A 14,315-nucleotide genomic window follows, 5' to 3' on the forward strand; every position below is an offset into this window, starting at 1 on the left:
CATTTCGCTCGACGCACCCATCGAAACAAGCCCCCAACAACACATGGCCTACCGTCCCCCTTTCCCACAGGTGTCCCGATGAAAACGGTACCTCACATGCGTGGGTGCACCTACCTGGCTGGCAAGGGGCAAGCCGAAAACGCAAGCAACCCCTAGTCTGTTTGCAGAAGGGAATCTCAGCCATTCTGCCGACCGGCACAACATACAGATATGGGCCTCGGGTGTCCAAGCCACCAAGGAAAACAGGAAACCCCATGCATTTCCGAAAAGAGGACACCCGTGGGAATCCGCAGAGGTATGATTTGCGCACATTGCCACAGAATTTATTACCCAGACAGCCCTTCAAAGTCTGAAATGTGGGGAAAAAATGCTTTTTCCGCACATTTTGCTCGACGCACCCATCGAAACACGCCCCAACAACACATGGCCTACCGTCACGCGTTCCCACAGGTGCCCCGATGAAAATGGTACCTCACATGTGTGGGTGCACCTACCTGGCCACCAAGGGGAAAGCCTAAAACACAAGTAACCCCAAGTCTGTTTTCAGAGCGAAATCTCAGACATTCTGCCGACCGGCACAACGTACAGATATGGGCCTCGGGTGTCCAAGCCACCGAGGAAAACAGGGAACCCCATGCATTTCCGAAAAGAGGACACCCGTGGGAATCCGCAGAGGTATGATTTGCGCACATCGACCCAGAATTTTTTACCCAGACAGCCCTGCAAAGTCCGAAATGTCGGGAAAAAAACACTTTTTCCGCACATTTCGCTCGACGCACCCATCAAAAAACGCCCCCAACAACACATGGCCTACCATCACGCGTTCCCACAGGTGTCCCGATGAAAACGGTGCCTCACATGTGTGGGTGCACCTACCTGGCCGCCAAGGGGAAAGCCTAAAACACAAGTAACCCCAAGTCTGTTTTCAGAGCGAAATCTCAGACATTCTGCCGACCGGCACAACGTACAGATATTGGCCTCGGGTGTCCAAGCCACCAAGGAAAACAGGGATCCCAATGCATTTCCGAAAAGAGGACACCCGTGGGAATCCGCAGAGGTATGATTTGTGCACATCGCCCCAGAATTTATTACCCAGACATCCCTGCAAAGTCCGAAATGTGGGGAAAAAAACGCTTTTTCCGCACATTTCGCTCGACGCACCCATCAAAAAAAGCCCCCAACAACAGATGGCCTACCGTCACTTGTTCCCACAGGTGTCCCGATGAAAACGGTACCTCACATGTGTGGGTGCACCTACCTGGCCGCCAAGGGGAAAGCCTAAAACACAAGTAACCCCAAGTCTGTTTTCAGAGCGAAATCTCAGACATTCTGCCGACCGGCACAACGTACAGATATTGGCCTCGGGTGTCCAAGCCACCAAGGAAAACAGGGAACCCCATGCATTTACGAAAAGAGGACACCCGTGGGAATACGCAGAGGTATGATTTGTGCACATCGCCCCAGATTTTATTACCCAGACAGCCCCGCAAAGTCCGAAATGCCGGGAAAAAAATGCCTTTTCCGCACATTTCGCTTGACGCACCCATCGAAACACGCCCCCAACAACACAGGGCCTACTGCCACGCGATCCCACAGGTCTCCCGATGAAAACGGTACCTCATATGTGTGGGTGCACCTACCTGGCTGCCAAGGGGCAAGCCGAAAACGCAAGCAACCCCCAGTCTGTTTGCAGAGGGGAATCTCAGCCATTCTGCCGACCGACACAACGTACAGATATGGGCCTCGGGTGTCCAAGCCACCAAGGAAAACAGGGAACCCCATGCATTTCCGAAAAGAGGACACCCGTGGGAATCCGCAGAGGTATGATTTGCGCACATCGCCCCAGAATTTATTACCCAGACAGCCCTGCAAAGTCCAAAATGTGGGGAAAAAAACGCTTTTTTCGCACATTTCGCTCGACGCACCCATCGAAACAAGCCCCCAACAACTCATGGCCTACCGTACCCCTTTCCCACAGGTGTCCCGATGAAAACGGTACCTCACATGCGTGGGTGCACCTACCTGGCTGGCAAGGGGCAAGCCGAAAACGCAAGCAACCCCTAGTCTGTTTGCAGAAGGGAATCTCAGCCATTCTGCCGACCGGCACAACATACAGATATGGGCCTCGGGTGTCCAAGCCACCAAGGAAAACAGGAAACCCCATGCATTTCCGAAAAGAGGACACCCGTGGGAATCCGCAGAGGTATGATTTGTGCACATCGCCCCAGAATTTATTACCCAGACAGCCCTGCAAAGTCCGAAAATGTGGGGAAAAAAACGCTTTTTCCGCACATTTCGCTCGACGCACCCATCGATACACGCCCCCAACAACACAGGGCCTACTGCCACACGTTCCCACAGGTGTCCCGATGAAAACGGTACCTCATATGTGTGGGTGCACCTACCTGGCTGCCAAGGGGCAAGCCGAAAACACAAGCAACCCCCAGTCTGTTTGCAGAGGGGAATCTCAGCCATTCTGCCGACCGGCACAACGTACAGATATGGGCCTCGGGTGTCGAAGCCACCAAGGAAAACAGGGAACCCCATGCATTTCCGAAAAGAGGACACCCGTGGGAATCCGCAGAGGTATGATTTGCGCACATCGCCCCAGAATTTATTACCCAGACAGCCCTGCAAAGTCCAAAATGTGGGGAAAAAAACGCTTTTTCCGCACATTTCGCTCGACGCACCCATCGAAACAAGCCCCCAACAACACATGGCCTACCGTCCCCCTTTCCCACAGGTGTCCCAATGAAAACGGTACCTCACATGCGTGGGTGCACCTACCTGGCTGGCAAGGGGCAAGCCGAAAACGCAAGCAACCCCTAGTCTGTTTGCAGAAGGGAATCTCAGCCATTCTGTCGACCGGCACAACATACAGATATGGGCCTCGGGTGTCCAAGCCACCAAGGAAAACAGGAAACCCCATGCATTTTCAAAAAGAGGACACCCGTGGGAATCCGCAGAGGTATGATTTGCGCACATTGCCCCAGAATTTATTACCCAGACAGCCCTGCAAAGTCTGAAATGTGGGGAAAAAATGCTTTTTCCGCACATTTTGCTCGACGCACCCATCGAAACACGCCCCAACAACACATGGCCTACCGTCACGTGTTCCCACAGGTGCCCCGATGAAAATGGTACCTCACATGTGTGGGTGCACCTACCTGGCCGCCAAGGGGAAAGCCGAAAACGCAAGCAACCCCCAGTCTGTTTGCAGAGGGGAATCTCAGACATTCTGCCGACCGGCACAACATACAGATATGGGCCTCGGGTGTCCAAGCCACCAAGGAAAACAGGGAACCCCATGCATTTCCGAAAAGAGGACACCCATGGGAATCCGCAGAGGTATGATTTGCGCACATCGCCCCAGATTTTATTACCCAGACAGCCCTGCAAAGTCCGAAAAGTGGGAAAAAAAATGCTTTTTCTGCACATTTTGCTCGACGCACCCATCGAAACACGCCCCTAACAACACATGGCCTACCGTAACGCGTTCCCACCGGTGTCCCGATGAAAACGGTACCTCACATGTGTGGGTGCACCTACCTGGCCGCCAAGGGGAAAGCCTAAAACACAAGTAACCCCAAGTCTGTTTTCAGAGGGAAATCTCAGACATTCTGCCGACCGGCACAACGTACAGATATGGGCCTCGGGTGTCCAAGCCACCGAGGAAAACAGGGAACCCCATGCATTTCCGAAAAGAGGACACCCGTGGGAATCTGCAGAGGTATGATTTGCACACATTGCCCCAGAATTTATTACCCAGACAGCCCTGCAAAGTCTGAAATGTGGGGAAAAAATGCTTTTTCCGCACATTTCGCTCGACGCACCCATCGAAACACGCCCCCAACAACACATGGCCTACCGTCACGCGTTTCCACAGGTGTCCCGATGAAAACGGTACCTCACATGTGTGGGTGCACCTACCTGGCCGCCAAGGGGAAAGGCTAAAACACAAGTAACCCCAAGTCTGTTTTCATGGCGAAATCTCAGACATTCTGCCGACCGGCACAACGTACAGATATGGGCCTCGGGTGTCCAAGCCACCGAGGAAAACAGGGAAACCCATGCATTTCCGAAAAGAGGACAACCGTGGGAATCTGCAGAGGTATGATTTGTGCACATCGCCCCAGAATTTTTTACCCAGACAGCCCTGCAAAGTCCGAAATGTGGGGAAAAAAACACTTTTTCCGCAGATTTCACTCGACGCACCAATCGAAACACGCCCCCAACAACACATGGCCTACCGTCACACGTTCCCACAGGTGTCCCGATGAAAACGGTACCTCACATGTGTGGGTGCACCTACCTGGCCGCCAAGGGGAAAGCCGAAAACGCAAGCAACCCCCAGTCTGTTTGCAGAGGGGAATCTCAGACATTCTGCCGACCGGCACAACGTACAGATATGGGCCTCGGGTATCCAAGCCACCGAGGAAAACAGGAGACCCAATGCATTTCCGAAAAGAGGACACCCGTGGGAATCCGCAGAGGTATGATTTGCGCACATCGCCCCAGAATTTATTACCCAGACAGCCCTGCAAAGTCCAAAATATGGGGAAAAAAACGCTTTTTCCGCACATTTCGCTCGACGCACCCATCGAAACAAGCCCCCAACAACACATGGCCTACCGTCCCCCTTTCCCACAGGTGTCCCGATGAAAACGGTACCTCACATGCGTGGGTGCACCTACCTGGCTGGCAAGGGGCAAGCCGAAAACGCAAGCAACCCCTAGTCTGTTTGCAGAAGGGAATCTCAGCCATTCTGCCGACCGGCACAACATACAGATATGGGCCTCGGGTGTCCAAGCCACCAAGGAAAACAGGAAACCCCATGCATTTCCGAAAAGAGGACACCCGTGGGAATCCACAGAGGTATGATTTGCGCACATTGCCCCAGAATTTATTACCCAGACAGCCCTGCAAAGTCTGAAATGTGGGGAAAAAATGCTTTTTCCGCACATTTTGCTCGACGCACCCATCGAAACACGCCCCTACAACACATGGCCTACCGTCACGTGTTCCCACAGGTGCCCCGATGAAAATGGTACCTCACATGTGTGGGTGCACCTACCTGGCCGCCAAGGGGAAAGCCGAAAACGCAAGCAACCCCCAGTCTGTTTGCAGAGGGGAATCTCAGACATTCTGCCGACCGGCACAACGTACAGATATGGGCCTCGGGTGTCCAAGCCACCAAGGAAAACAGGGAACCCCATGCATTTCCGAAAAGAGGACACCCATGGGAATCCGCAGAGGTATGATTTGCGCACATCGCCCCAGATTTTATTACCCAGACAGCCCTGCAAAGTCCGAAAAGTGGGAAAAAAAATGCTTTTTCTGCACATTTTGCTCGACGCACCCATCGAAACACGCCCCCAACAACACATGGCCTACCGTCACGCTTTCCCACAGGTGTCCCGATGAAAACGGTACCATACATGTGTGGGTGCACCTACCTGGCCGCCAAGGGGAAAGCCTAAAACACAAGTAACCCCAAGTCTGTTTTCAGAGCGAAATCTCAGACATTCTGCCGACCGGCACAACGTACAGATATGGCCCTCGGGTGTCCAAGCCACCTAGGAAAACAGGGAACCCCATGCATTTCCGAAAAGAGGACACCCGTGGGAATACGCAGAGGTATGATTTTCGCACATCGCCCCAGATTTTATTACCCAGACAGCCCCGCAAAGTCCGAAATGTCGGGAAAAAAATGCCTTTTCCTCACATTTCGCTTGACGCACCCATCGAAACACGCCCCCAACAACACATGGCCTACCGTCACGCGTTCCCACAGGTGTCCCGATGAAAACGGTACCTCACATGTGTGGGTGCACCTACCTGGCCGCCAAGGGGAAAGCCTAAAACACAAGTAACCCCAAGTCTGTTTTCAGAGGGAAATCTCAGACATTCTGCCGACCGGCACAACGTACAGATATGGGCCTCGGGTGTCCAAGCCACCGAGGAAAACAGGGAACCCCATGCATTTCCGAAAAGAGGACACCCGTGGGAATCCGCAGAGGTATGATTTGCACACATTGCCCCAGAATTTATTACCCAGACAGCCCTGCAAAGTCTGAAATGTGGGGAAAAAACGCTTTTTCCGCACATTTCGCTCGACGCACCCATCGAAACACGCCCCCAACAACACATGGCCTACCGTCACGCGTTTCCACAGGTGTCCCGATGAAAACGGTACCTCACATGTGTGGGTGCACCTACCTGGCCGCCAAGGAGAAAGGCTAAAACACAAGTAACCCCAAGTCTGTTTTCAGAGCGAAATCTCAGACATTCTGCCGACCGGCACAAAGTACAGATATGGGCCTCGGGTGTCCAAGCCACCGAGGAAAACAGGGAACCCCATGCATTTCCGAAAAGAGGACACCCGTGGGAATCCGCAGAGGTATGATTTGCACACATCGCCCCAGAATTTTTTACCCAGACAGCCCTGCAAAGTCCGAAATGTGGGGAAAAAAACACTTTTTCCGCAGATTTCACTCGACGCACCAATCGAAACACGCCCCCAACAACACATGGCCTACCGTCACACGTTCCCACAAGTGTCCCAATGAAAACGGTACCTCACATGTGTGGGTGCACCTACCTGGCCGCCAAGGGGAAAGCCGAAAACGCAAGCAACCCCCAGTCTGTTTGCAGAGGGGAATCTCAGACATTCTGCCGACCGGCACAACGTACAGATATGGGCCTCGGGTGTCCAAGCCACCAAGGAAAACAGGGAACCCCATGCATTTCCGAAAAGAGGACACCCATGGGAATCCGCAGAGGTATGATTTGCGCACATCGCCCCAGATTTTATTACCCAGACAGCCCTGCAAAGTCCGAAAAGTCGGGAAAAAAATGCTTTTTCTGCACATTTTGCTCGACGCACCCATCGAAACACGCCCCCAACAACACATGGCCTACCGTCCCCCTTTCGCACAGGTGTCCCGATGAAAACGGTACCTCACATGCGTGGGTGCACCTACCTGGCTGGCAAGGGGCAAGCCGAAAACGCAAGAAACCCCTAGTATGTTTGCAGAAGGGAATCTCAGCCATTCTGCCGACCGGCACAACATACAGATATGGGCCTCGGGTGTCCAAGCCACCAAGGAAAACAGGAAACCCCATGCATTTCCGAAAAGAGGACACCCGTGGGAATCTGCAGAGGTATGATTTGTGCACATCGCCCCAGAATTTATTACCCAGACAGCCCTGCAAAGTCCGAAAATGTGGGGAAAAAAACGCTTTTTCCGCACATTTCGCTCGACGCACCCATCGAAACAAGCCCCCAACAACATATGGCCTACCGTCACGCGTTCCCACAGGTGTCCCGATGAAAACGGTACCTTACATGTGTGGGTGCACCTACCTGGCCGCCAAGGGGAAAGCCTAAAACACAAGTAACCCCAAGTCTGTTTTCAGAGCGAAATCTCAGACATTCTGCCGACCGGCACAACGTACAGATATGGCCCTCGGGTGTCCAAGCCACCGAGGAAAACAGGGAACCCCATGCATTTCCGAAAAGAGGACACCCGTGGGAATACGCAGAGGTATGATTTGCGCACATCGCCCCAGATTTTATTACCCAGACAGCCCCGCAAAGTCCGAAATGTCAGGAAAAAAATGCCTTTTCCTCACATTTTGCTTGACGCACCCATCGAAACACGCCCCCAACAACACATGGCCTACCGTCACGCGTTCCCACAGGTGTCCCGATGAAAACGGTACCTCACATGTGTGGGTGCACCTTCCTTGTCGCCAAGGGGAAAGACTAAAACACAAGTAACCCCAAGTCTGTTTTCAGAGGGAAATCTCAGACATTCTGCCGACCGGCACAACGTACAGATATGGGCCTCGGGTGTCCAAGCCACCGAGGAAAACAGGGAACCCCATGCATTTCCGAAAAGAGGACACCCGTGGGAATCCGCAGAGGTATGATTTGCACACATTGCCCTAGAATTTATTACCCAGACAGCCCTGCAAAGTCTGAAATGTGGGGAAAAAACGCTTTTTCCGCACATTTCGCTCGACGCACCCATCGAAACACGCCCCCAACAACACATGGCCTACCGTCACGCGTTCCCAGAGGTGTCCCGATGAAAATGGTACCTCACATGTGTGGGTGCACCTACATGGCCGCCAAGGGCAAAGCCTAAAACACCAGTAACCCCAAGTCTGTTTTCAGAGCGAAATCTCAGACATTCTGCCGATCGGCACAACGTACAGATATGGGCCTCGGGTGTCCAAGCCACCAAGGAAAACAGGGAACCCCATGCATTTCCGAAAAGAGGACACCCATGGGAATCCGCAGAGGTATGATTTGCGCACATCGCCCCAGATTTTCTTACCCAGACAGCCCCGCAAAGTCCGAAAAAACGGGGAAAAAATGCTTTTTCCGCACATTTCGCTCGACGCACCCATCGAAACACGCCCCCAACAACACATGGCCTACCGTCACGCGTTTCCACAGGTGTCCCGATGAAAACGGTACCTCACATGTGTGGGTGCACCTACCTGGCCGCCAAGGGGAAAGGCTAAAACACAAGTAACCCCAAGTCTGTTTTCATGGCGAAATCTCAGACATTCTGCCGACCGGCACAACGTACAGATATGGGCCTCGGGTGTCCAAGCCACCGAGGAAAACAGGGAAACCCATGCATTTCCGAAAAGAGGACACCCGTGGGAATCTGCAGAGGTATGATTTGTGCACATTGCCCCAGAATTTTTTACCCAGACAGCCCTGCAAAGTCCGAAATGTGGGGAAAAAAAAACTTTTTCCGCAGATTTCACTCGACGCACCAATCGAAACACGCCCCCAACAACACATGGCCTACCGTCACACGTTCCCACAGGTGTCCCGATGAAAACGGTACCTCACATGTGTGGGTGCACCTACCTGGCCGCCAAGGGGAAAGCCGAAAACGCAAGCAACCCCCAGTCTGTTTGCAGAGGGGAATCTCAGACATTCTGCCGACCGGCACAACCTACAGATATGGGCCTCGGGTGTCCAAGCCACCAAGGAAAACAGGGAACCCCATGCATTTCCGAAAAGAGGACACCCATGGGAATCCGCAGAGGTATGATTTGCGCACATCGCCCCAGATTTTATTACCCAGACAGCCCTGCAAAGTCCGAAAAGTCGGGAAAAAAATGCTTTTTCTGCACATTTTGCTCGACGCACCCATCGAAACACGCCCCCAACAACACATGGCCTACCGTCCCCCTTTCCCACAGGTGTCCCGATGAAAACGGTACCTCACATGCGTGGGTGCACTTACCTGGCTGGCAAGGGGCAAGCCGAAAACGCAAGCAACCCCTAGTATGTTTGCAGAAGGGAATCTCAGCCATTCTGCCGACCGGCACAACATACAGATATGGGCCTCGGGTGTCCAAGCCACCAAGGAAAACAGGAAACCCCATGCATTTCCGAAAAGAGGACACCCGTGGGAATCTGCAGAGGTATGATTTGTGCACATCGCCCCAGAATTTATTACCCAGACAGCCCTGCAAAGTCCGAAAATGTGGGGGAAAAAACGCTTTTTCCGCACATTTCGCTCGACGCACCCATCGAAACAAGCCCCCAACAACATATGGCCTACCGTCACGCGTTCCCACAGGTGTCCCGATGAAAACGGTACCTTATATGTGTGGGTGCACCTACCTGGCCGCCAAGGGGAAAGCCTAAAACACAAGTAAGCCCAAGTCTGTTTTCAGAGCGAAATCTCAGACATTCTGCCGACCGGCACAACGTACAGATATGGCCCTCGGGTGTCCAAGCCACCGAGGAAAACAGGGAACCCCATGCATTTCCGAAAAGAGGACACCCGTGGGAATACGCAGAGGTATGATTTGCGCACATCGCCCCAGATTTTATTACCCAGACAGCCCCGCAAAGTCCGAAATGTCAGGAAAAAAATGCCTTTTCCTCACATTTTGCTTGACGCACCCATCGAAACACGCCCCCAACAACACATGGCCTACCGTCACGCGTTCCCACAGGTGTCCCGATGAAAACGGTACCTCACATGTGTGGGTGCACCTTCCTTGTCGCCAAGGGGAAAGACTAAAACACAAGTAACCCCAAGTCTGTTTTCAGAGGGAAATCTCAGACATTCTGCCGACCGGCACAACGTACAGATATGGGCCTCGGGTGTCCAAGCCACCGAGGAAAACAGGGAACCCCATGCATTTCCGAAAAGAGGACACCCGTGGGAATCCGCAGAGGTATGATTTGCACACATTGCCCCAGAATTTATTACCCAGACAGCCCTGCAAAGTCTGAAATGTGGGGAAAAAACGCTTTTTCCGCACATTTCGCTCGACGCACCCATCGAAACACGCCCCCAACAACACATGGCCTACCGTCACGCGTTCCCAGAGGTGTCCCGATGAAAATGGTACCTCACATGTGTGGGTGCACCTACATGGCCGCCAAGGGCAAAGCCTAAAACACCAGTAACCCCAAGTCTGTTTTCAGAGCGAAATCTCAGACATTCTGCCGATCGGCACAACGTACAGATATGGGCCTCGGGTGTCCAAGCCACCAAGGAAAACAGGGAACCCCATGCATTTCCGAAAAGAGGACACCCATGGGAATCCGCAGAGGTATGATTTGCGCACATCGCCCCAGATTTTCTTACCCAGACAGCCCCGCAAAATCCGAAAAAACGGGAAAAAAATGCTTTTTCCGCACATTTCGCTCGACGCACCCATCGAAACACGCCCCCAACAACACATGGCCTACCGTCACGCGTTTCCACAGGTGTCCCGATGAAAACGGTACCTCACATGTGTGGGTGCACCTACCTGGCCGCCAAGGGGAAAGGCTAAAACACAAGTAACCCCAAGTCTGTTTTCATGGCGAAATCTCAGACATTCTGCCGACCGGCACAACGTACAGATATGGGCCTCGGGTGTCCAAGCCACCGAGGAAAACAGGGAAACCCATGCATTTCCGAAAAGAGGACACCCGTGGGAATCTGCAGAGGTATGATTTGTGCACATTGCCCCAGAATTTTTTACCCAGACAGCCCTGCAAAGTCCGAAATGTGGGGAAAAAAAAACTTTTTCCGCAGATTTCACTCGACGCACCAATCGAAACACGCCCCCAACAACACATGGCCTACCGTCACACGTTCCCACAGGTGTCCCGATGAAAACGGTACCTCACATGTGTGGGTGCACCTACCTGGCCGCCAAGGGGAAAGCCGAAAACGCAAGCAACCCCCAGTCTGTTTGCAGAGGGGAATCTCAGACATTCTGCCGACCGGCACAACCTACAGATATGGGCCTCGGGTGTCCAAGCCACCAAGGAAAACAGGGAACCCCATGCATTTCCGAAAAGAGGACACCCATGGGAATCCGCAGAGGTATGATTTGCGCACATCGCCCCAGATTTTATTACCCAGACAGCCCTGCAAAGTCCGAAAAGTCGGGAAAAAAATGCTTTTTCTGCACATTTTGCTCGACGCACCCATCGAAACACGCCCCCAACAACACATGGCCTACCGTCCCCCTTTCCCACAGGTGTCCCGATGAAAACGGTACCTCACATGCGTGGGTGCACTTACCTGGCTGGCAAGGGGCAAGCCGAAAACGCAAGCAACCCCTAGTATGTTTGCAGAAGGGAATCTCAGCCATTCTGCCGACCGGCACAACATACAGATATGGGCCTCGGGTGTCCAAGCCACCAAGGAAAACAGGAAACCCCATGCATTTCCGAAAAGAGGACACCCGTGGGAATCCGCAGAGGTATGATTTGTGCACATCGCCCCAGAATTTATTACCCAGACAGCCCTGCAAAGTCCAAAAATGTGGGGAAAAAAACGCTTTTTCTGCACATTTCGCTCGACGCACCCATCGAAACAAGCCCCCAACAACATATGGCCTACCGTCACGCGTTCCCACAGGTGTCCCGATGAAACCGGTACCTTACATGTGTGGGTGCACCTACCTGGCCGCCAAGGGGAAAGCCTAAAACACAAGTAACCCCAAGTCTGTTTTCAGAGCGAAATCTCAGACATTCTGCCGACCGGCACAACGTACAGATATGGCCCTCGGGTGTCCAAGCCACCGAGGAAAACAGGGAACCCCATGCATTTCCGAAAAGAGGACACCCGTGGGAATACGCAGAGGTATGATTTGCGCACATCGCCCCAGATTTTATTACCCAGACAGCCCCGCAAAGTCCGAAATGTCGGGAAAAAAATGCCTTTTCCTCACATTTTGCTTGACGCACCCATCGAAACACGCCCCCAACAACACATGGCCTACCGTCACGCGTTCCCACAGGTGTCCCGATGAAAACGGTACCTCACATGTGTGGGTGCACCTTCCTGGCCGCCAAGGGGAAAGACTAAAACACAAGTAACCCCAAGTCTGTTTTCAGAGCGAAATCTCAGACATTCTGCCGACCGGCACAACGTACAGATATGGCCCTCGGGTGTCCAAGCCACCAAGGAAAACAGGGAACCCCATGCATTTCCAAAAAGAGGACACCCGTAGGAATACGCAGAGGTATTATTTGCGCACATCGCCCCAGATTTTATTACCCAGACAGCCCCGCAAAGTCCGAAATGTCGGGAAAAAAATGCCTTTTCCTCACATTTTGCTTGACGCACCCATCGAAACACGCCCCCAACAACACATGGCCTACCGTCACGCGTTCCCACAGGTGTCCCGATGAAAACGGTACCTCACATGTGTGGGTGCACCTTCCTGGCCGCCAAGGGGAAAGACTAAAACACAAGTAACCCCAAGTCTGTTTTCAGAGGGAAATCTCAGACATTCTGCCGACCGGCACAACGTACAGATATGGGCCTCGGGTGTCCAAGCCACCGAGGAAAACAGGGAACCCCATGCATTTCCGAAAAGAGGACACCCGTGGGAATCCGCAGAGGTATGATTTGCACACATTGCCCCAGAATTTATTACCCAGACAGCCCTGCAAAGTCTGAAATGTGGGGAAAAAACGCTTTTTCCGCACATTTCGCTCGACGCACTCATCGAAACACGCCCCCAACAACACATGGCCTACCGTCACGCGTTCCCAGGGGTGTCCCGATGAAAATGGTACCTCACATGTGTGGGTGCACCTACATGGCCGCCAAGGGCAAAGCCTAAAACACCAGTAACCCCAAGTCTGTTTTCAGAGCGAAATCTCAGACATTCTGCCGATCGGCACAACGTACAGATATGGGCCTCGGGTGTCCAAGCCACCAAGGAAAACAGGGAACCCCATGCATTTCCGAAAAGAGGACACCCATGGGAATCCGCAGAGGTATGATTTGCGCACATCGCCCCAGATTTTCTTACCCAGACAGCCCCGCAAAGTCCGAAAAAACGTGAAAAAAATGCTTTTTCCGCACATTTCGCTCGACGCACCCATCGAAACACGCCCCCAACAACACATGGCCTACCGTCACGCGTTTCCACAGGTGTCCCGATGAAAACGGTACCTCACATGTGTGGGTGCACCTACCTGGCCGCCAAGGGGAAAGGCTAAAACACAAGTAACCCCAAGTCTGTTTTCATGGCGAAATCTCAGACATTCTGCCGACCGGCACAACGTACAGATATGGGCCTCGGGTGTCCAAGCCACCGAGGAAAACAGGGAAACCCATGCATTTCCGAAAAGAGGACACCCGTGGGAATCTGCAGAGGTATGATTTGTGCACATTGCCCCAGAATTTTTTACCCAGACAGCCCTGCAAAGTCCGAAATGTGGGGAAAAAAAAACTTTTTCCGCAGATTTCACTCGACGCACCAATCGAAACACGCCCCCAACAACACATGGCCTACCGTCACACGTTCCCTCAGGTGTCCCGATGAAAACGGTACCTCACATGTGTGGGTGCACCTACCTGGCCGCCAAGGGGAAAGCCGAAAACGCAAGCAACCCCCAGTCTGTTTGCAGAGGGGAATCTCAGACATTCTGCCGACCGGCACAACCTACAGATATGGGCCTCGGGTGTCCAAGCCACCAAGGAAAACAGGGAACCCCATGCATTTCCGAAAAGAGGACACCCATGGGAATCCGCAGAGGTATGATTTGCGCACATCGCCCCAGATTTTATTACCCAGACAGCCCTGCAAAGTCCGAAAAGTCGGGAAAAAAATGCTTTTTCTGCACATTTTGCTCGACGCACCCATCGAAACACGCCCCCAACAACACATGGCCTACCGTCCCCCTTTCCCACAGGTGTCCCGATGAAAACGGTACCTCACATGCGTGGGTGCACTTAACTGGCTGGCAAGGGGCAAGCCGAAAACGCAAGCAACCCCTAGTATGTTTGCAGAAGGGAATCTCAGCCATTCTG

The sequence above is a fragment of the Ambystoma mexicanum genome, chromosome 1p (assembly GCF_040938575.1).
Source record: "Ambystoma mexicanum isolate Mex_15411 chromosome 1p, UKY_AmexF1_1, whole genome shotgun sequence".
Lineage (NCBI taxonomy): Eukaryota > Metazoa > Chordata > Amphibia > Caudata > Ambystomatidae > Ambystoma > Ambystoma mexicanum.